A 24492-nucleotide genomic window follows, 5' to 3' on the forward strand; every position below is an offset into this window, starting at 1 on the left:
GATGTAAGCATCTTACCTCAGCCAATCCTTGACCAAAGCACAGCCGTGTTCCTTACAGTAGGCAATCCAACAGCAATCAGCCCACTCTGTGATCTGCTCATCTCCAACAGGAGCCTTATCTCTTGATGGTAAGAGTTCAAACCTGCCTTTTTATCTAATACCTTTGCAGTAATAACCATTCATTGCAACTGCTGTCAGCCACTTCCAAAACTATAGTTTTTGCCAGTGACTTACCAGCCATTGCACACACAAAAGTCAAGTTCTCTCTCACATTACAAAGTAATCTCTGGTAGCCCAAAAGCCAAAGAGATCAGACAATATTTTTAACAGCTTATAATTCTTTATTATTTAACAATTTAGTTTTCCCCATGCCAATATGAATAGCAATTTGTGAATTAACAGAATCTGATTTTGAAAAAAAATTTGAATCTAGTAATTTTTTTTTCAGTTTTTTTATTTTTTTTGAGACAGGGTCTCACTCTGTCACCCAGGCTGGAGTACAGTGGTGTGATCGTAGCTCACTGCAGCTTTGACCTCCCTGGGCTTAGGTGATTCTCTCACTGTAGCCTCCTGAGTAACTGGGACCACAGGTGTGTCAATGAAAAGAGTAAAACTCTGTAAAATATTTGAAGAGATTTATTCTGAGCCAAATATAATTGACCTTGGCCCATGACACAGTCCTTAAGAGGTCCTGAGAACATATGCCCAAGGTGGTTGGGTGCAACTTGGTTTTATACATATTAGCGAGGCATGAGACATCAATCAAATACATTTGAGAAATACATTGATTTGGTCCAGAAAGATGGGACAATTTGAATTTGGGGAAGGGGTTGGGAGGAGGGGCCTTCTAGTCCAGAAATTTAAACATTTTCTGGTTGACAATTGGTTGAGTTTGTCTAACGATCTGGGATCTATAGAAAGAAAATGTTCAGGTTAAAATAAAAGACTGTAGAGACCAAGGTTCTTTTGAAGTCTCATAGTGGCTGCCATCAGAGACAATAGATGACAAATGTTTCCTGTTCAGACCTTTAAAAGTTGCTAGACTCTCAGTTAATCATTTCAAGATTGGGAGGGCCTGGAAGAAAAAGATCTAGCTATGTTAATAGAGATTTTTTACAGATGCAAATTTCCCCCGACAAAAGACAGTTTTGCAGAGCCATTTCAAAACGTGGCAAAAAAACATGCTTTGGGATAAAATATTTTGATTTTCTTCTTTATCATGTAATGTTATTCCAGAGTCAAATTGTAAAGTAACTCACAATATATAGGGTTAAATAAAACCCATCTGATGAGAATTTATGGTTTGTAGGGCATGACTCCCCAGACCCTTTAGATATTTGGGCAAGATAAAAAAAAATAAGAGCTTAGTTCACAAGTGTGTGCCACCGTGTCTTGCTAGTTTTTTGTATTTTTTTTAGAAACTAGGTTTTGCTGTGCCCAAGCTGATCTCAAACTCGTGGGCTCAAGGGATCCATCCACCTGGTCCTCCCAAAGTGCTGAGATTACAGGTGTGAGCCACCAGGCCCAGCTGACCCTAATAATTCTATATTATCTTCTAATTCTAGACACATTTCCTCCCTTTTGAGAGAAGGAGGTATGGGTGGTATGTAACCTACAATCCTTTTTGGAATGTCCAAGCTTTTTGCAGAAAGTGAAAAGAAGCGGATTGAGTAAGTTTTGGAACTTATTAGGCCATTTAGAGATTAGGAGTTGGTTGAACAATTGTTTTAGTTGTAAACTCATTACCTCCTTTGCTTTTCTTCTCTGTTTAATTTTCCTTCCTTTTCTTCCCTGGTTAGAGTATGGGACATTTGACCCACAACATTAATTAGATCATGAGTTTGACAGGTAGTACAACTGGGGTAGTGTCTCTTTAATATAATTATCAACTCTCATCTGATTTTTTTATAAAGTTTGAATTAGGGAGTATCATTTTGGTGGTTAACATAACTTTCTTCTTTTAGGTGTGAATATTGTTTAAACACTTTTTCGGCGGTCTCATAGTATGATATTACAGGCTCATTAAGATTTTGTTGGTATTGCTGTATTTTGTTCCACCCAACTATTCTTTGGAGAACTAAGGGAATAGTGTGTAGCAAAGCTTTGGCAGTATTGTAGGTCAGTTCACAATCTGCTTCCAAAAATTTGGGGAAGTCTAAATCCTTTAGCGCCTAAAGGATTTCTCCAATTTACTTTGCTATCTAATATTTGGTTTTACTTTCTGACACTAACATTTGAGCCAGTTGATATGAATCAGAAAATCAGGATCATAAATTCAAAAGTTTGATTTTAATTTTCTGGCAAATTCAATAGGGTCCTGAAGAGAATTAAGGAATCCTTTAAATATGCCCATAAGTTTAACTTTTGACTATGGTTGATAAACCTAGGCCGGTTCTTCTCTGCTGAACACAGTGTTCCCAAAATGGAGCCAAAACAGCAGAAGAAGGAGGAGGAGGAGAAAGGGGAACTAGGTTCAGACAAGGAGGTTCTGACAAAAGAGAAAGAGGAACTGAAGGGGAAATTTTGGCAGTCTTTTTCAATTCAGAAATTATTTCAGACAATTTTTGTTTTTCTCTTGCAAATAAATTACTTTATCAGAGCCTTTTTTAGAAGGTTCTAAGTACCATTGAAAATAGCTCTCCCCTTGGCATGAAGTACAAAAAATAAACAAACAAACAAGAAAAAAAAAAACCACACAGAAAATAGCTTCCCCATTGATTGTGTTTTTATTTTAGAGCTGGCTTTTTCTGAGTGTGTCATTATCTTCTGTTTATAGATGAGGAAATTGAAGCACTGAAAAGGTAAACAATCACTCACCCTTACTCCAAAGCACTTTACAAAAGAGGGAAATAAGCTTAGAGATGGAGAAGAAGCAAACTAAATATTAGAGAAAGATAGCATGATGAAACACACTGCGAGGCTGGCACAAGGTGCAGTGAAAAGAAGCATGCAATAAAGAAAGGAAAGTAATAAAGAGAGGGAAGTAATCACTAGTGAGCACATCACATGGAATGAGTATTGGATTTGGGTAGGAATTCAGTCCTGGTCCTGCCACTGACTCAGCTTATTTAGGCAGACTATTAGAAGTTAAGAACATGGCTTCTGGAGTCCAACTTTCCAGGTTTGAAATTTTCTGCTTTAGCAACTTTAAGAAGATACATGGCCTCTTTGTGCCTCAATTTACTCAGCAGTAAAAGAGATAGTATTATCTCCCTCATAGGATTGTTGAGAAGATGAGAGTTAATGGGCATTTCTATTAATAGCAATTTGGCTTGTTATAGACTAACTCTCCTGCTGAGAACAAATAAAAACACTGCAAAATGTTTTTAGAAATACATGATTGAAGGTATTGAAGAGCTGCCTAGGCAACAAAGACATTAGAAGTCAAGATCCTAGAAGGAAAGAATGCACAGAGAGAGGTAAGATGTTTGGCAATTCTTTTTTCTCTTTTATTTTTGCTTATTTATACATTTTTATTTTTTTTACTTTCATCTTTCTTTCCTGGTACCAATTATTAAGTATTGGCTAAGAGACTGGGAAAGTGTACAGAGCTGCTTGCAGTCGTATAGGACTAGGTGAAGAAAAACTGCACTTCAGGGCCTAACAAAAAGGAGAGATCCTAATAAATACTCTGGTTTTCCAGTTTTGATTCCCCAGAAGTTTGCACCTTAGGGTTGTAAATCTACAAGTCATTATAAAAACTGACTCCTTGGTTCAAATCAGCTCAGTCCCTCCTTTTATTAAGTTGACCTGACTTTACTGAAACTGTCTGAAAGGGGAAGAAAGAAAAGTCAAAAAAGGGTATCTTTAGAAGTTTACTTCTGTGGTTTACTTCTAGGTTACTATGATGGTCTCTTGGGACCTTGCTATAGTTTAAATGTCCCTCCAAAATTCATGATGAAATTTAATTCCCAATACAACAGTATTGAGAGGGACCTTTATGAAATGATTAGGCCATGAAGGCTCCACCCTCATGGATGGTATTAATATCCTTATAAAAAGGCTGGAGCGGGTGCGTTTGCTCCCTTTTTGCCCCTTCTGCCATGTGAGAATGCAGCAAGAAAGTGTTACCTTGGAAGCAGAAAAGAAGACCTTATCAGACACCAAATCTGCTGGCACCTTGATCTTGGGCTTCCCAGCCTCCACAACTGTATGATGTAGATTTATATTATTTATCAGTTATTCAGTCTGTGTTTTTTTTCTTTTGTGAGATGAAGTCTTGCTCTGTTGCCCAGGCTGGAGTGCAGTGGCACAATCTTGGATCATTGCAACCTTTGCCTCCCAGATTGAAGTGATTCTCCTGCCTCAGCCTCCTAAGTAGCTGGAGTTACAGTTGTCCACCACCATGCTTGGCTAATTTTTGTATTTTTGGTGGAGCTGGGGTTTCACCATGTTGGCCAGGGTGGTCTCGAACTGCTGACCTCAAGTGATCCTTTTGCCTTGGCCTCCCAAAGTGCTGCAATTACAGGAGTGAGCCACTGTACCCGGTCAGTCTGTGGTATTTTGTTATAGCAGCAGGAACAGAAGAAAAGAGACCTCTATGTTGCTGGAGATCCTCTAAAGAATCATGTAAAACATATTTTAAAATAGAATTGTCCTACTGGAGGATGGAAAGGCTGGGGCATTCATTCACTAATGCCTGCTCTCCATTTGGTTGAGGGTTAACTCTCCCACATTCTAGGTTGCACTTGCTCATGGCTGAGTGGCCTTTTGCAGCTTTGGAGAATCGGAGCATAGAGATGGTGCTTGATGTAGCACACTGTAAAGCTACATGGAGCTGTCCACCATGGCTGTGCTGAAATTAGTAGTGTCAAGGAGATGTGATAAAGTGTATCAGAAGCCTCGTCTACATATAGAACATAGGTACAGGCCTGACATGCATGTGATTGAAGTCCTAGTAGGACAAGATAATAGATGAGAGAAGAAAAAAGAAGAGAAGAGGAAAAGAAAAAGATTGCAGAAGCAATGTCAAAATAGGTTATGGCCATGAATTTTCTATTAATAAAGTCCTTCACAGGACAAGAAAAAGCAATCCTAAAATTCATATAGAACCAAAAATGAGCCCATGTAGCCAAAGCAATATACTAAGCAAAAAGAACAAATCTGGAGGCATCACATTATCCAAATGATATGGTTTGGCTCTGTGTCCCCACCCAAATCTCATCTTGAATTGTAATCCCCATGTGTCAAGGGAGGGGCCTTCTGGGAGGTGACTGAATCATGGGGGCAGACTTCCCCGTTACTGTTCTGGTAATAGTGAGTGAGTTCTCATGAGAACTGATGGTTTAAAAGTGTGGCTTTCTTCACTCACACACACTCTCTCTCTCCTGCTGCCTTGTGAAGAAGGTGTTTGCTTCTCTTTTGCCCTCTGCCATGATTATAAGTTTCCTGAGGCCTCCCCAACCATGCAGAACTGTGAGTCAATTAAACCTCTTTTCTTCATAAATTACCCAGTCTTAGGTAGTTCTTTATAGCAGTTTGAAAATGGACTAATACAGAAAATTGCTACCAGGAGTGGGGGACTGCCAGAAAGATATCTGAAAATGTGGAAGCAACTTTGGAACTGGGTAACAGGCAGAGGTTGGAATGTCTAGAAGGCTCGGAAGAAGACAGGAAGATATGGGAAAGTTTGGAACTTCCTAAAGACTTATTGAATGGATTTGAGCAAAATGCTGATAGTGATATGGACAATGAATTCCAGGCTGAGATGAGAAACTTATTGGGAACTGGAGCAAGGATCACTCTTGCTATTGCTTCAGCAAAGAGACTAGCAGCATTTTGCCCTGTCGTAGAGACCTGTGGAACTTTGACATTGAGCGAGATGATTTAGGGTATCTGGTAAAAGGAATTTAAGCAGCAAAGTATTCAGGAGGTGACCTGGCTTTTTCTGAAAGCATACAGTCATATGCATTCACAAAGACATTGTGTGAAATTGAAACTTATGTTTAAAAGGGAAGCAGAGTGTAAAAGTTTTGAAAATTTGCAGCCTGACCATGTAGTAGAAAAGACAAAAGCATTTTCTGGGGAGAAACTCAGCTGTGTGCTGTAGAAATTTGCACAAGTAAAGAGAAGCCGAATGTTAATCACCAAGACAATGGGGAAAATGTCTCCAGGGCATTTCAGTGATCTTAAGGCAGCCCTTCCCATCACAGACCTGGAGGCCTAGCAGGGAAAAATGGTTTCATGCCAGACCCAGGAACTGACTGCTCTGTGCAGCCTTTGGACATGGCACCCTGTGTCCCAGTCACTCCAGTTCCAGCCATGGCTTAAAAGAGGCCAAGGTATAACTTGGGTCATTGTTTCAGAGGGTGCAAGCCCCAAGCCTTGGCAGCTTCCATGTGGTGTTGAGCCTGCGGGTGAACAGAAGACAAGAGTTGAGGTTTGGGTGCCTCTGCCTAGATTTCAGAGGACATATACAAATGCCTCAATGTCCAGGCAGAATCTGCTGCAGGGACAGAGCCCTCATGAAGAACCTCTGCTACAGCAATACAGAGGGGAAATGTGGGGTCACAGCCCCCACATGTAGTCCCCAATGGGGCACTGCCTACTGGAGCTGTGAGAAGAGAGCCACCATCCTCCAGACCCCAGAATGGTAGATCCACCAACAGCTTGCACTGTGTACCTGGAAAAGCCACAGGTTCTCAACACCAGCCCGTGAAAGCAGTTGCAGCCACTGTACCCTGCAGAGCCACAGGGGCATAGTTGCCTAAGGCCTTGGGAGACCACCTCTTACAGCTCTGTTCCCTGGATGTGAGACATGGAGTTAAAGGAAATTATTTTGGAGCCTTAAGATTTAATTGCTGCCCTGTTGGGTTTGGGACTTGCTGGAGCTTATAGTCCCTTTGTTTTGGCCAATTTCTCCCATTGGAATGGGAACATCTAACCAATGCCTGTACCCCCATTGTATCTTGGAAGTAACTAACTTGCTTTTGATTTTACAGGCCATAGTGGGAAGGGACTTGTCTTGTCTCAGATGAGACTTTGGATTTGGGTTTTTGGGTTAGTGCTGGAATGAGACAAGACATTGGGGGACTGTTGGGAAGGCATGATTGTGTTTGAAACGTGAGAAGGACATGAGATTTGGGATGGACCAGGGGCAAAATCATATAAGTTGGCTCTGTGTCCTCATCCAAATCTCATCTTGAATTGTAATCCCCATGTGTCAGGGGAGGGGCCTGGTGGGAGGTGATTTAATCATGGGGATGGACTTCTGCCTTGCTGTTCTCATGATAATGAGTGCATTCTCATGAGATTTGATGCTTTAAAAGTGTGTAGCTTTCTTAGTGCACACTCTCTCTCCTACTGCCTTTTGAAGAAGATGTCTGCTTCTCCTTTGCCTTCCACCATGATTGTATGTTTCCTGAGGCCTCCCCAGTCATGCAGAACTATGAGTCAATTAAACCTCTTTTCTTCATAAACTACCCAGTCTCAGGTAGCTTTTTATAGCAGCATGAAAACATACAAATACATTAACTTCAAACTATACTACAAGGCTGCAGTTATCAAAACAGCATGGTACTGATATTAAAATACAAAGTAGACAAATGGAAAAGAATAGAGAAGCCAGAAATGAAGACAAATACTTCCAGCCAACTGATCTTGGACAAAGCACACAAAAACATAAATTAAGGAAAGAACACTCTATTCAATAAATGATGCTGAAAAAACTGGCAAGCCACATGTAGAAGAATGAAACTGGATCCCCATCTCTCACCTTATACAAAAATCAACTCAAGATGGATTAAAGACTTAAATCTAAGACCTGAAACCATAAAAATTCTAGAAGATAATTCTTAGGCAAAGAATTCATGACTAAGACCCCCCCAAAGCAAATGCAACAACAACCGAAAAGTAAATAAATGGGACCTAATTAAACTAAAAAGCTCCTGCACAGCAAAAGAAATAATCAGCAGAGTAAACAGTAACCCCATAGAGTGGGAGAAAAAATTTGCAAACTATACATCTGACAAAAGACCAGTGTCCAGAACCTACAAGGAACTCAAACAAATTAGTAATTAAAAAATAAATAATTCCTATCAAAAAGTTGGCAAAGTACACGAATGAAAGTGGCCAGAAGTGGGCAAAGAACATTTCCCAAAAGAAAATACACAAACAGCCAACAAACATGAAAACGTGTTTAACATCACTAGTTATCAGAGAAATGCAAATTAAAACCACAGTGAGATATCACTTTACTCCTGCAAGAATGGCCCCAAAGTCAAAAAATAATGGATGTTGGCATTAATGAGGTGAAAAGAAACACTTTTACACTGCTGGTGGGAACGTAAATTAGTGCAACTGCTATGGGAAACAGTTTGAAGATTCCTTAAAGAACAAAGAGTAGAACTACCATTTGATCCAGCAATGCTACTACTGAGTATCTTCCCAAAGGAAAATAAATCATTCTATGAAAAAGACACATACACATGCATGTTTGTAGCAGCATAATTCGCAATTGAAAAGACATGGAACTAACCTTGGTGCCCATCAACCAACAAGTGGATAAAGAAAATGTGGCATATATACATGATGGAATACTATTCAGGCATAAAAAGGAACAAAATAATGTCTTTTGCAGCAACTTGGATGGAGCCAGAGGCCATTATCCTAAGTGAAGTAACTCAGGAATGGAAAATCAACTATTGTATGTTCTCACTTATAAGTGGGATGTAAGCTATGAGGATGCAAAGGCATAAGAATGACATGCTGGACTTCGGGGACTCAGGGGGGAAGATTGAGAGGGGGATGAGAAGTAAAAGACTACATCTTGAGTACAGCGTACACTGTTCAGGTAATGGGTGCACTAAAATCTCAGAAATCACCTCTAGTCAACTTATCCCTGTAACCAAAATCCACCTGTACCCCCAAAACTATTAAAATAACAAACAAAAACTGATGAAAATTCTAAAGCTACAATTCCATAATTTAAAATCTTCTACCAGGGAACTCTAAGCCAAGAGAATACTTTCACAAACTGACTCTGACCTACTCTATATAGCATGGGAGGAGTTACCTTTTTTCCTCCAGAATGATAAAAGGATTGGATTTCTTGGGCAGTGTGGGTCCACGAAAACAACCATCAACTCAGGAATTAATATAAGTTTTAAAATTCTTCTTCTTCTTTGTCTTTAAAGTTATCCCATAGATATAACAAAAAGATCTGCTTCAAAAGCTTCAGAAACAGAAATGTTTTGACTACATGTTTGCTTTATATATTGCAGTTCCCCCTTTCCATTAGATGTGTATTTTAATAGTTATGTAATAAAGATGAGTAATCTTCTGGCATTTTCATGCTCAGGTTTCCATTCTGATTTTATGCATTTACCTTTTCTTTGTTACCTTAGAATCTTTCCTTATATCAAGTCCCTCAGGTTTTTATTCCAAGTTAGCTAGCCTTAGAGGGAGAGTTTTTACATTTATTCTGTCTCTACCTGACTGGAATTGTGGGCTTGGATTAAGACAAAAGAGAAAAAGAAAGAATTGGCAGGGACTTTTGTTTCAGGCCATGATGAGGTAACAGACTGGATTCGCATTTTCATCTTTATTCTTTATTTTTAAGAAAACAACTTTATTGAGGTTTTTTTTTTTTTAACTGATCATGAAGTTTCTCCTTTTCAGATGTACAATTCAGTGATTTTTGCTAGCTTTTCCAAGCAGTATAACCATTACCCTGTCAGTTTTAGCATATTTTTATGCTCCCAGTAGGATCCCTTGTGCCCATTTCCTGTTAATCTCCGTTTCTATCCCACTGGGCGACACTACTGTATCTTCTATCTCTATGCATTTGCCTATTTTGGACATTTTATTTAAATGGAATCATACACAATATGTGGCCTCTTGTTTCTGGTTTCTTTCATTGTAGCACATTGTTTTTGAGATTCATCTTGACATACCACGTGTCAGTAGTTTGCTCCTTTTTATTGTTGAAGAGTATTTCATTGTATAGATAGACCATGACACTGTTCACTTCTGCTCCTCTTTCATTGGCTAGAACACAAGTCACATGGCCAAACCCAACTGCAAGGGAAGCTGAGAAATGGAGTCTATGTGCCCACAAGAATGGAGCCGATTGTGATAAGTACAAATACCACGCATGTGGGTGTGTGTAGAAACTGCAGAGTCTGTGCTGGGCACAGTGGCTCATGCCTGTAATCTCAGCACTTTGGGAGGGCGATACAGGCAGATCACTTGAGGTCAGGAGTTTGAGACCAGCCTGACCAACATGGTGAAATCCTGTCTCTACTAAAAATTCAAAAAATTAGCCAGGCATGGTGACATTTACCTTTTCTTTGTTACCTTAGAAACACCTGTAGTCCCAGCTACTCAGGATACTGAGGCAGGAGAATCACTTGAATCCCAGAGGCAGAGGTTGCAGTGAGCTGAGACTGCACAACTACACTCCAGCCTGGACAACGGAGCAAGACTTTGTCTTGGAAAAAAAAAAGAAAGAAAGAAAAGAGGCCAGGTGCAATGGCTCACACCTGTAATTGGGAGGCCAAGGTGATTGATTCATGAGGTCAGGAGTTCAAGACTAGCCTGGCCAACATGGTGAAACCCCATCTCTACTAAAAATACAAAAAATTAACTAGGCGTAGTGGTGGGCACCTATAATCCTAGCTACTCAGGAGGCTGAGGCAGGAGAATTGCTTGAACCCAGGAGGTGGAGGTTGCAGTGAGCTGAGATCGTGCAACTGCACTCCGGTCTGGGTAACAGAGTGAGACTCCATCTCAAAACAAAAAAGAAAAGGAAAAAGAAACTGCAGAGTCTATGTTTGAGTTGCCTTGATGAGCAATGGAGCACACTCACATCTTAAATCAAAAACTGAACAAAATATATAGAAAGGAGGTATATTACTTTTCTATTGCAGCTGTAACAATTTACCACAAATTTAGTACCTTAAAACAACATAAATGTATTATATTACAGTTCTGAAGAGTCCAAAATGGATCTCACTGGGCTAAAATCAAGGTGCTAGCTAGGCTGCATTCCTCCTGGAAGACCTAGGGGAGTATTTGTTTCCTTATTTTTTCTAGCTTCTAGAGGCTGGGAAATTGGCTTATGTATTCACTGATTTATGGCTTTCATCCATCTTCAAAGCCAGCCACACATTATTCTGACCTCTGCTCCATCATCACATCTCCTTCTCTCACTCTAATTCCTCTTCTTCTCCTTTTCACCTATTAGGACCCCTTATCAATACATTAAGCCTACTTGAATAATCCAGGATAACCTCCCCATCTCAAGACCCTTAATTTAATTACACAGGCAAAGTCCCTTTTGCCACTTAATATATTCACAGGTTCTGGGAATTGGGACATAAACGTTTTGTTGTTGGGGGGATGTCATTATTCTGTCTACCACATAAGGATTTCAGACATTGGACAACAGGCAGGATGATGGGGAACAAATGAAGAGGGGCTCATTTAGCTCAGTAGCTTCCATTACTGACAGAAGAGAGTTTCCAGGCCATACCACAGGAAGTGGGGACTCAAACAGATCTTGATGGTCTCCTTGAATAGAGGAAACAGAGTTGAGAATTCACACAGGGCAAGGTAGCTAGATTTCACTTGGCAGAGTACCGGTGAGGAGAGAGCTTCATGGAAAAGAGAGAACTAAATAGAGAAAGAGAGCTTCGGATATTTGCCAAGTTGTCCTTGAGTCTTTTTTTTTTTTTTTTTTGTAGAGACGGAGTTCTCCCTATATTGCCCATGCTGGTCTCAGACTCCTGGTCTCAAGCAATCCTCCCACCTCGGTCTCCCAAAATGCTGAGATCACAAGCATGAGCCACTGCGCCCAGCCCTTCTTGAGTCTTTAACTGAGTACTCACCAAAGTGTATGTAGAAAGAAATCATTTAGGGCTGCTGAGAGAATCACCAGAGATGAGCAGGAAGAACAGTCCCTGGAGCTCACACAGGAGTCCACTGGCCAGAGTGAAAAAAAACTGGTAATACATGGGACATGAGGTGGGATACACACAGGGTATTGCTTCAGTAATGAGGCAAAATTGCTCTAAACTAAAAGCTACTCTTGTCCCACGAACAAAGCTTGAGGGAAAGCCTTAGAAGGACAAACTATTTTCAAGTAACTTAACTGAACAATGCTCAAGAATATCAAAAGGAATATAAATTATGTAGCATCAAATGGCATAAAACTCCAATGTCAAGCATCCAGTGAAAAATTATTAGGGATACAAGGAAACAGAAAAATATGACTTATAACAAGGAGAAAAATTACTTGAAAGAAATAGACACTAGAATGGCATAGATTATCATCTGTTATTATCAATGTTTATATCATCAAATTAGTAGGCAGTATAAGTTATTATAACTATAACTATGTTATAAAATGTATGTGTTCAACAAGGCAGAGGAAAGCTTAAGCATGTTAAAGAAAAACAGAAGATATAAAGAAATTTAAATCAAACTTCTATAGATGAGAAATACAGGGTCTGAGATTTTTTTAAAGTACACTGGGTGGGATTAATAGCAGATTGGACGGTGGAAGAAAATATAATATGTAGCAACAGGAATTACCCAAAATGATACACAGAAAGAAAAAAAGTTGAACTGTGGGACAAATTCAAGTGGCCTAATGGGTGTATAACTGAAATCCCTGAAAAGGAGGGCTAGGATAACAAAAAAATTGATGAAGTAATGAATGAAAATGCTGAAAAGTATGAACCCACAGAACCAAGAAGCTCAATGAACCCTGCACATAAGAAACATGAAGAAAACTACACCAAGGCACATTATAATCAAATTGTGATAAAGAGAAAATCTTAAAGGCAGCTAGAAAAAAAACACATACTACATAGAGAAGAACAAAGATTTAAAAATCCAGCATATTTCTTGTTGAAAATAATGCAAACCAAAAGATGGTGGAACATTGTTGGCAAAACACTGAAAACAATCAAACTAACATTCAACACCCAGTGAAAATATCTTTTTTAAAAAGGCAAAATAAAGGCTTTGCTGGATATATAAAAAACTGCCCATTTTACTTTGCTCTCCATCCTTTTCGCCATGTAAGGATGCAGCATTCAAGACACTATTTTGGAAGCAGAGATCTGGGCTCTCATCGGACACCAAACCTGCCAGCTCCTTGATCTTGAACTTCTCAGCCTCCAGGACTGTGAGAATAAATTTCTATTATTTATAAATTAAATACACACACACACACACATACGTATATATATAAAAAGAGAATTTATGCCAGAATTGCACTACAATGCTAAAAGGGCTGGGTGCTGTGGCTCACACTTGTAATCCCACACTTTGGGAGGCCGAGGTGGGTGGATCACTTGAGGCCAGGTGTTCAAGACCAGCTTGGCCAACATGGTGAAACCCCATCTCTACTAAAAATACAAAAAATTAGCTGGGTGTGTTGGCAGGCACCTGTAATTCCAGCTACTCAGGAGGCTTAAGCACAAGAATCACTTGAACCCGGGACACAGAGGCCACAGTGAGCCAAGATTGTGCCACTCCACTCCAGCCTGGGTGACAGAGTGAGACTCCATCTTAAAAACGTGAAAGACAGAGAGAGAGAGAGAGAGAGAGAGAGAGAGAGAGAGAGAGAGAGAAAATAAAGAAAGACCAAAAGAAATCTGCCAAGCAGAAGGAAAGTGATACTAGATGAAGGAAGAAAGAAGAAAGAGAGAGAGAGAGAAGGAAGGAAGGAAGGAAGGGAGGAAAATGAAGGAAGGAAAGAAGATAAAGAAAGAAAGAAAGAAAGGAAGGAAGAAAGAAAGAAAGAAAGAAGAAAGAAAGAAAGAGAAAAGAAGGAGGAAATGAAGAAAGAAAGAAAAAGAAAGATGAAAGGAAGGAAGGAAGAAAGAAGAAGAAAGAAGAAAAGAAATAAAGGAAAGAAAGAGAAAGAAAGAAGGAAAGAAAGAAAGAAAAGAAAAGAAAAGAAAAGGAAAGAAAGAGAGAGAAAGAAACCTGCCAAGCAGAAGGTAAGTGATACCAGATGAAAACCTGGCGCTACACAAAGGAATGAAGACAGAATGGAAGTGGTAAAAATGTGGGCAAAGATAAAATACTCTTCCTGCTAATTTAAAAAATTTCTTTACAAGATAATTGAAGCCATGTGTGGTGACATGTTCTAGTAGTACCAGCTACTCCAGAGGTTGAGGCAGGAGGATCAATTGAGCTCAGGCATTCAAGACCAGCCTGAGCACCAAAGCAAGACCTTTATCTCTTAAGAAAAAAAATTGGCCAGCTAGTCACAAAAGACCACATATGATAAGGATTCATTTACCTTAAATGGCCAGAATAGGCAAATCTATAGACACAGATTAGTGATTGCCTAGGGCTTGGCAGATTGGGGGAAAATGGAGAGTGACTGCTAATGGGTAAGGGGTTTCTTTTTGGGATGATGAAATGCTCTAAAATGATGGTTGCACAAGTCTGTGAATACACTAAAAATTGTTGAATTGTGCACTTTAGATGAGTGAAATGTATAACTTGTTAATTCTCTCTTTTTTTTTTTTGAGATAAAGTCTCACCTAATCACTCAGGCTGGAGTGCAGTGGTGTGATAATGGCTCACTAAAGCCTTGCAGCCTCAACTTCCTGGGCTCAGGTGATTCTCGCACCTCAGTCTCCTAAGTAGCTGGGACTACAGGCATGCATCACCATGCCTAGCTAATTTTTTATATTTTCTGTAGAGACGGGGTTTCACCATGTTGCCCAGGCTGATCTTGATCTCTTGAGCTCAAGCAATCCACCCACCTTGGGCTCCCAAAGTGCTGGGACTACAGGCATGCGCCACCATGCCTGGTATTGTTAATTATATCTCAATAAAATTCTTTTAAAAAAGATAGCTAGGTATTTAAGGCAAGATTAATAACAATGAGCTGGTCACGGTGACTCACCCTTATAATCCCAGCATTTTGGGAGGCTAAGGTGGGAAGATCACTAGAGCTCAGGAGTCTATGACTAGCCTAGGCACCATAACAAGACCCCATCTTTACAAAATAATTTAAAAATTAGCTGAGCGTGGTGGTAAATGCCTGTGGTCCCAGCTACCTGGGAGGCTGATGTGGGAGTATTGCTCGAGCCCCTCAGGAGGTTGAGGCTACAAGTGAGCTGTGATTGCACCACTGCACTCCAGCCTGGCAACAGAGAGAGACCCCATATCAAAAAAAATTAGTAACAATGCATTGTAATGCTTATAACATCTGAAGGAGTAAAATGCATGAAAATAGCACAAAGCCAGGGGAGGGAAAATAGATGTATATTGTTGTAAGGTTATTATACCATACATGAAGTACCATAATTCTTGAAGGCAGATTATAATAAATTAAAGATTTATACTATACATCAAGGAAATGCAAGTTAAAATGACAATGAGATACTACTTCACACCCACTAGGATGGCTATAATCAAAAAGAAAATTAAGAACAAGTATTAGTGAAGATATGGAGAAATGAGAATCCTAATGCACTGTCGTGGGAATGTAAAATGATGCAGCTGCTTTGACAAACAGTCTGGAAGTTCCTAAAATGGTTAATATAGACTTACCATGTGACCCAGTAATTCCATGTCCAGGTGTGTACAGAGAAATACAAACATATGTCTACACAGAAACATGTATCTAATACTGATAGCATCATTATTGATAATGGCCCAAAAGTGAACACAATCCAACTATCCATCAACTGATGATAATGAATAGACAAATAAAATGTGTTATATCCATATAATGGAATATTATCTGTGAATAAAAAGGAATAAAGTACTGATATATTTTACAACATGGTTGAACCTGAAAACATCATACTAATTGAAAAAAGTCACAAATGACCACATATTGCATGATTTCATTTATACCAAATATCCAGAATAAGCAAATCTAATGGTTGCCTATGGCTGAGGAGAATGGAGAAATGGAGGGGAAGGTTGCTTAGGTGTAGGGGATCTCTTTTTGGGAACAATGAGAATGTTCTAAAATTGATCATGGTGATAGTTGCCAAATTCTGTCATACTAAAGCCATTAAATTATATATTTTAAGTGAATGAAGTGCATGGTATGTGAATTATATCTCAAAAAGAGCTGTTTTACCAGATGGGCAATATAGTGATGATAACAGTGGCAGCCTATCTGGAGCAGCTGCTCCCATCACGCCAGCTGCAGCAGGGAGGCACAGCTGGGCTGCACCTTCCATGGAGCCGGCAGGAGCCAGGAACAGGTGGGAGCCCCTCCCCTTCCGAGTTGGTGGGGCAGGAGCTCCCCAGGTACAGCTGCAGCTGCCCAAGTCATGGCTCTGGACTCAGGCATCCTTACACTCTTCGGGGCCTGGGAAGGCCCCCCACTGCCCTTGCAGACTCAGAAATGCCTGCTCCTGCTGTCTGGCTTCTCACTGCTATTGGTGCTCACTCTGATCTTGCTGCAAAGTCAGGGCTGAGCCCAGGTGCTGTCACAGTGTGGCCAGATGTGCACACACTCAGAGCAGTGCTGACACACCTGCTCCCCGCTACCCACTCCAGGGCATCCTCTCTGCTGAGAGCAGCAGAGTCGGGACAACTAGCTGTAGAGAGGAGCTACCCACTCCATGGCCTCCTCTCCCCTGAAAGCTAGAGATACATTGGGACAACCAGCTGCAGAAATAGAAACCAGCTGCAGAGAGGAACAACGCACTCCAGGGCCTCCTCTCTGCTGAAAGCAGCAGCGATGACAAGACAACCTACCTGCAGAGAGGAGCCTCCCAATCCAGGGCCTCCTCTCTGCTAGGAGTGAAACACTTATTGGGATACCCTAGCTATGTAAAGGAGCTACCTACTGTGGGTCTCTTCTGAGCTGTTCTATCCCTCAATAAAAATCCTTCTCATCTTGCTCACCCTCCACTTGTCTGCATACTTCATTCTTCCTGGTAGCAGGACAGGAACTCAGGACCTGTCAAATGGTGGGGCTAAAAGAGCTGTAGCACAAACAGGGCTGAAACATGCCCCTTGTTTGCCACATTGCGGGTGAAGAGAAAGAGAGAAGAGCTATGGCCCTTTGGGAAGCCCAGACCTGGGAACTCCCTGAGCCAGAGTTGTGACTCCCTCTTTGGGGTCCTGCAGTTCCTAGAGTCAGTAAGCTTCTGGGTGCCACCGTGTTTTCCAGTGGCAGCCTTGGAAGCTGCTTGTGGTGTGCCCGGTCCAGCCACAGCCTTGCAGAGAACTGGCACCCATGCCAGTACTTGGAGCTTCCTGCCCCACTGCAGCAGCTGGCGTGCCTGACTGTGCACAGTGGCTAGACCCCATGCTTGCTCACTCACACATCTCTCACCACTCCATGCCTGGCTCGCCCTAGGCAGCCATAGGATCCAGGCCAGTAGCATGAGCTGAGAGGAGCCTGCCAGGCCAAGTGGGTGGAATGAGCTCAGCAGCCCCAAGCAAAACTTAGCCACAGAGGTTTCCAGCCAGAAAAGCAACACCCCAAAAATCCTGCAACAGTGAGACCTCATCTCTGCAAAAAATTTAAAAATTAGTCAAGTGTGGTGGTACGTACCTGTAGTCTTAGCTATTTGAGAGGCTGAGGTGGGAGGATCACTTGAGCCTGGGAAATGAAGGTTGCATAAGCCGAGATCGCACCACTGCACTGCAGCCTGGGTGACAGAGCAGTACCCTGTCTCAAAAAGGAAAACAGTCATTTTAAAAATAAAGTTTAAAAAATGTATATTAGAAACCCTAAAGTAACCATTAAAATACAAAACAAAGAGTTGTAGCTAATAGGCCAACTGGAGATAAATGGAAAAATAAAAAATACTGAATCCAAGAGAAGTTAACAAGAAAAAGAGGGAACAGAAAACAAATAGGACAAATAGAAAACAAAAAGTAAGATGGTAGACTTAAACCCTACCATATCCTTAATTATGTTAAGTGTAAATATCTTAAACACCACAATTTAAAGGCAGAGATTGTCAAGTTGGGTAAAAAAGCAAGACCCAACTATATGCTGCATATAAGAAACCCATTTGAAAAACAAAGTAACAAATAACCTAAAAATTAAAAGATGCCAAAAAAAAATCCCATGCTAACACTAGTCAAAAGAATACTAGGATGACAATATTAATTTCAGACAAAGTAGATTTCTGAGCAAAGAATATTGCCAGTGTTAAAAAGAATCATTCTAAATCCAGGTACAGTGACGTGTGCCTGTAATCCTAGCTACTCCAGATGCTGAAGCAAGAGGACCACTTGAGCCCAGGAGTTTGAGACCAGCCTGGGCAACATAGTGAAAAAAAAGTCAAAAAATTAGCTTGGTGTGGTGGCGAGTGCCTGTAGTCCCAGCTACTCGGGAGGCTAAGGTGGAAGATCACTTGAGCCCGGGAAAAGTTGAGGCTACCTTGAGCCATGATTATGCCGCTACACTTTAGCCTGGGTGACAGAGTGAGACCCCATCTCAAAAATAAAAAATAAAAAATGAAAGAATAAGAAAATGAGATAAAACGAAGGAGTCCATTGGTCAAGAGAACTTAGCAATTCTAAATGTTTATGCACCTGATAATTAAGCTTCACATACACAAAATAAAACTGATGGAACTACAAGGAAAAATACATAAGTTCACAATTATAGTAAGATACTTCAACAACTTTCTGATTAGAATTTAGTAGAAGAGATAAACAGAAAAACTGTAAAGATATTGAAGACTCAAACACCATAAACCAACTTGACCTAATTGAAATTTATCAAATGCTTCACCCAACAGCAACAAAATACATGTTCTTTTCTAATATCCACAAAACATTTACCAAGATAAGTCATATTCTGATCAAAAGCCAAGTCTCAGTAAGTTGAACAGAATTCAGATGTACAAAATATGACCACAAGAAAATTAAATGGAACTCAACAACAGAAAGATATCTGAAAAATCCCCAAATAGGTAGATATTAAATATAAATAACACACTTCTAAATAACTCAAGTATCAAAGAGGCAAGCAAAAGAATGTTGAAATTATTTGAATTGAGTAAGAAGAAAAATTTGTGAGATGATGCTAAAGTAGTGCTTAGGAGGAAATACATAGCATTAAGTGCATATATTTTTTTAAAATTGTTTCAAATTAGTGACCTTAGGAAACTAAAAAGAAGAACAATTCAAATCCAAAGAAGCCAAAGAAAGTAATAAATATGAGAGCAGAAATCAATGAAATGGAAAACAAATAAGCAAAAAGAATAGAGAAAAATCAATAAAGCCAAAAACATATTGAGAAGATCAATAAAATTGATAAATCTGTAGCCTGACTGATAGGAGACAAAAGAAGATACACATCACTAATATTGAGAAGGAAAGGGGGCCATAACTATAGGTTCTATAAACATTAAGAGGATAATAAGGGACTATTATAAACTTTTTACTAATATATTCAACAACTTAAATGAAATAGACAAGCTACCAAAGCTTACTCAAGAAGAAATAGATAATATGCAAAGTTTTATTTTTATTAAAGAAATCAAATTTTTAATTAAAAATTTTCCCATTAAGAAAACTCTAGGCCCACATGGCTTCACTGTTCAAGTCTACCAAAATGTAAAAGCAAAATAGTAACAATTCTACAAAAAGTCTTTCAGAAAATTGAAGAAGAAGAAACTTCCCCTAATTCATTATATGAGAGTAGCATTAACCTGGTACCAAAACCAAACAAAAACACAGAAGATAATGAAACTGTATGCCAGTGTTCTTCATGAACATTGAAATAAAACTTCTCAACAAAATGTTAACAAAGTAAATCCAGTAATGAATACAATAGTTAATACATTCTGACTAAACTAGTTTATCCCACAAATGCAAGAGTGGTGAAAAAAATTTGAAAATTAACCAATGTAATTTCATCTACACACACACACACACACACACACACACACACACACAAAAATTCTTCTCAATAAATGAAAGAAGAACATTTGACAAAGTCTTACATTCATTCCTAATAAAAACTTTCATCAGTGTAGGAATAGAAGGGAATTTCTTTTACCTAACAAAGTTCATATATAAAAAATTTACATCTACCCTCATGGTTTATCATCAACAACTGAATGCTTTCTGTCTAAGATTCCAAAGAAAGAAAGAAATGTCCATACTCACCTCTTTTTTGTTGTTGTTGTTATTGTTGACAGGTTCTCGCTTTGTCACCCATACTGGGGTGCAGTGGCACTATTATGGCTCACTGCATCCTTGACCTCCTGGGCTCAATTAATTCTCCCCCTCATCCTCCCAAGTAGCTGGGAATACAGCTGTGCACCACCAGGCCTGGCTAACTTTTTTATTTTTTTGTATTTTTGGTAGAGACAGGGTTTCATCATGTTGCCTAGGCTTGTCTCAAACTCCTGGGCTCAAGTGATCCTCTTGCCTTGGTCTCCCAGAATGTTGGGATTTATAGGCATGAGCCACTGGATGGGCCTCCATGCTCACCTCTTCTATTCAACATTGTATTAAGAAAATAAAAAGAAATAACAGTATATAGATTATAGAAGAAGAAGGAAAATTTTATTTGGAACGACAAAATCATCTAGGTAGAAAATCTTAAGGAACCCCTCAAGAAAGATAATATAACTATATAACTAAGAAGTGAATCATCATTGAATGATATATAATGTACAAAATATATAAAAATATTAACCACAGTCAGGTATTAAAATTCTAAAATCTATACCATTTACATAACATTGAAAAAAAATTTTTTTGAGACAGTGTCTTGCTCTGTCACCCAGGCTAGAGTGCATTGGTATGATCTTGGCTCTGCCAACTTTACCTCCTGGGTTCAAGTGATTTTCATGCCTCAGCCTCCCGAGTAGCTGGGCCTGTAGGCATGCGCCACCACACCTGGCTAATTTTTATATTTTTAGTAAAGACAGGGTTTCACCATGTTGGCCAGGCTTGTTCGTAACTCATGGCCTCAAGTGATCCACCCACCTTGGCCTCCCTAATTGCTAGGATTACAGTCATGAGCCACTGCACCCAGCCTAGAAAATTTAAAATATTTAGGAATAAATTTAATGAAACATGTTGAAAACCTTCACACTGAAAATGACAAAACATTGCTGAGAGAAGCTAGGGATGACCCAAGTAAATATAGCAGAGAGATATAGCAGGTTCGTGAATCAGAAGACTCAGTATTGGTCAGATGTTAGTCCTCCCCCTGGAGATTCAATGCAATCCCAATAAAAGGCCAGCACAATTTTTTAATAGAAATTGACAAGCTGATTCTACAATGCGTTTGAAAATGAAAAGAATCTAAAACAGCCAAAACAACTTTAAAAAAGAATAAAGCTATTTATTTACACTATTTGATTTCAAGACCTATAAAGCTACAGTAATCAAGATGGTATGGTATTGGTGTAAAGACAGACAATAGAACAGAGTAGATAGTCTGGAATTAAAGGTAAGGCTACAGTAATCAATGTGATATGGTAGTGTAAAGACAGGCCATAGAACAGAATAGACAGTTTGGAATTAGAAATATAATTCATTTTTCACAAAGGATCAATGCAATTCAATAGTGAAAGGATAATTTTTAAACAAATGACACTGCAGCAATTGAATTGCTGTATGTGACAACATGAATCTCACACTATACACAGATTACGTACACTCACCTCACACTATATGCATACTGTCTACAAAAATTAACTCAAAATGGCTCAAAGACTTAATTGTGAGGGTTACTACTGTAAAATTTCTAGAAGAATCAAGGAGAAAATATTCATGACCTTGGATTTGGCAAAGATTTCTTAAACAGGATTCAAAAAGCGTAAAAGAAAAAGAGCCACTGTATTAATTATCTACTGTGGAACAACAAATTACCTTTAATCCTAGTGACTTAAAATAGTACTTATTGTTACCTTTGTGAGTCATGAATCCCAGCATGACTTAGAGCTGAGACCTCTGCTTCAAGGGTCTCTCACACGGCTACAGTCAACTTTCAACAGGGGCTGTGCTCTGATTTGAAGTCTCAGATAGTTAAGGATCCACTTTTGAATATTGTAGTCAAGATTTAGTTCTCAAGGATTGTTGAGAGGCCCTTACTTCTTTGCTAGCTATTGGCCAGAGGCAACTCTGCTTTGCCCTGTGGGCTTCTCAATAGGGCAGCTCACGAAAGAGCCTCTTGCTTCATCAAAGGAAGGATGAAAGAAGAGTCAGGGAGAGGGTACAAGCAAGAAGCAAGTCACAGTCTTTTCTAGTGTAATCCTGAGGTGATATTCTATCACCTTTGCCACAAGTTATTCATTAGAAATAAAACACTATGTCTAACTCACATTCAAGGGGAGAGGATTACACAAGGTCACAAATGCCAGAAGGTAGGGATTGTTGAAAACAGTTGCGGAAACTTCCAAAAAATTTACAAAATTTAAATCTTTTGCTCTTCTGAAGGCATTGTCATGGACTGGGAAAAAACATTCACAAAACTCTATCCAATAAAAGAACTGGTATCTAAAATATATAAAGAATTCACACAGTTCAATAATAAAAAGACAAATAATCCCATTTTCAAAATGCCAAAAAGCTGGGCACAGTGGCCCATTCCTATTGTACAAGCTACTTGGGAGGCTGAGGCAGTATGATTGTTTGCACCCAGGAGTTTGAGGCTGTAGTGCACCATGACCACACCTGTGAATAGCCACTGCACCTCAGCCTGGGCAAGAAACTGAAACCCCATCTCAAAATAAAAAATTGGGCAAAATATTTAAACAGATACTTCATAAAAAATATGTGTGGATGGCAAATAAGTACATGACAAGATGCTCAACATCATTATTTGTTATGAAAATGCAAATTAAAACACAATGAGATACCATCATATATCCACTAGAATGTTAAAAAGACTAGCAATACTAGTCTTTGGTGAACATGTGAAGCAACCAGGACTCTCATACTCTGCTAGTGGTACTTTAAATTGATGTAATCTCTTTAGGAAACAGTTTGCAAGTTTCCTAAAAAGTTAAACATGAACCTATTATCATGAGATCTTTGGGGTGTTGCTTCACCTGCTGGAAACCTGCCAGTGGCACCTTTACCCAAGTTTTCCTCAGGTCTGCTGGGCTTGTTTTGCCCACTTGGCCTGTCAGGCTGCACTTGGCTTGCACTATTGGTCTGGATCCCACACCTACCAAAGGTGAGCCAGGGGCAGAGTGGTGAGGAATGTGTGAGCGAGCACGGGGTCTGGCCACTGCACACAGCCAGGCATGCTGGCTGCAGTGGGGCAGGCAGCTCCAGGTGCTGACACAGGTGCTGGTCCCCTGTGAGGCTGTAACTGGACCAGGCATACTGCAAGCAGCTTCCTCTAGGGGCACTGGGGAACACAGTGGCACCTGGAAACTAGGAGACACTAGGAACCACAGAGCCCCAAAGAAGGTGTCACAGCCCTGAATTGGGGAGCTCCAAGATCTGGGTTCCCCAAAGGGTTGCAGCTCTCCTTTCTTCTCTCCTTCTCATCACCTGCAACGTGGTGAGCAGGGGGACATGTTTAAGCCCTGTTAGTGTTACAGCTCTTTCAATCTTGCCATATAGGGGTCCCAAGATCCTGTCCCACATCCAGGAAGAATGAGGTATGTGGACAACTGGAGGGTGAACAAGGTGAAGAGGTGCTTTATTGAGTGACAGTATAGCTCTTGGGAGACCCAAAGTGGGTAGCTCCTTTCTGCAAGCAGGTCACCCTGACATCTCTGCAGCCCTCATCAGAAAAGAGACCTGGAGTGGGTAGCTCCTATCTGCAGGCAGGTCATCCCATCATCTCAGCAGAGAGGAGACCAGAGTGGGTAACTCCTATCCACAGGCAGGTTATCTCAACATCTGTGTAGCCCTCAGCAGAGAGGAGACCCAGAGTGGATAGCTCCTAACCACAGGCAGGTTGCCCTGATGTCTCTGGAGCCCTCAGCAGAGAGAAGACCTGGAGTTGGTAACTCCTCTCCACAGGCAGGTTGTCCTGTCATCTGTGCAGCCCTCAGTGGAGAGGAGACCCAGAGTAGATAGCTCCTATCCACAGGCAGGTCACCCTGATGTCTCTGAAGCCCTCAGCAGAGAGGAGATCTGGCGTGGGTGGCTCCTATATGCAGGCAGGTTGTCCCGTTGTCTGTGTAGCCCTCAGTGTGGATTCTATCCAGAGGCAGGATAGCTCCTGTCCACAGACAGGTCATCCCAATGTCTCTGCAGCCCTCAGTGGAGAGAAGCCCTGGAGTGGGTAGCTTCTATCCACAGGCAGCTTGTCCAGATGTCCCTACAGCTCTCAGTGGAGATGACACCTGGGGTGCATAGCTCCAATCCACAGGCAGGTCATCCTGACAAGTCTGCAGACCTCAGTGGAGACTAGAGCTGGAGTGGGTAGCTCCTATCTGCAGACAGGTCATCTGCCCGAGTCTGGCTGAGTCTGGGGATTTTTATGGGCTTCAGAATGGAGGAAATACATGCTGACTGGTCCACGGGCAGCCATGGGAGAACCTGGAAAAAGCACCATAAGTTCTCACTTCAGTCTGCAGAACTGGCAGCCCGGGACACAGCCTTCAGGCCATC

This window comes from Macaca thibetana, chromosome 1 (genome assembly GCF_024542745.1).
Source record: "Macaca thibetana thibetana isolate TM-01 chromosome 1, ASM2454274v1, whole genome shotgun sequence".
In the NCBI taxonomy this organism is placed as follows: Eukaryota; Metazoa; Chordata; class Mammalia; order Primates; family Cercopithecidae; genus Macaca; species Macaca thibetana.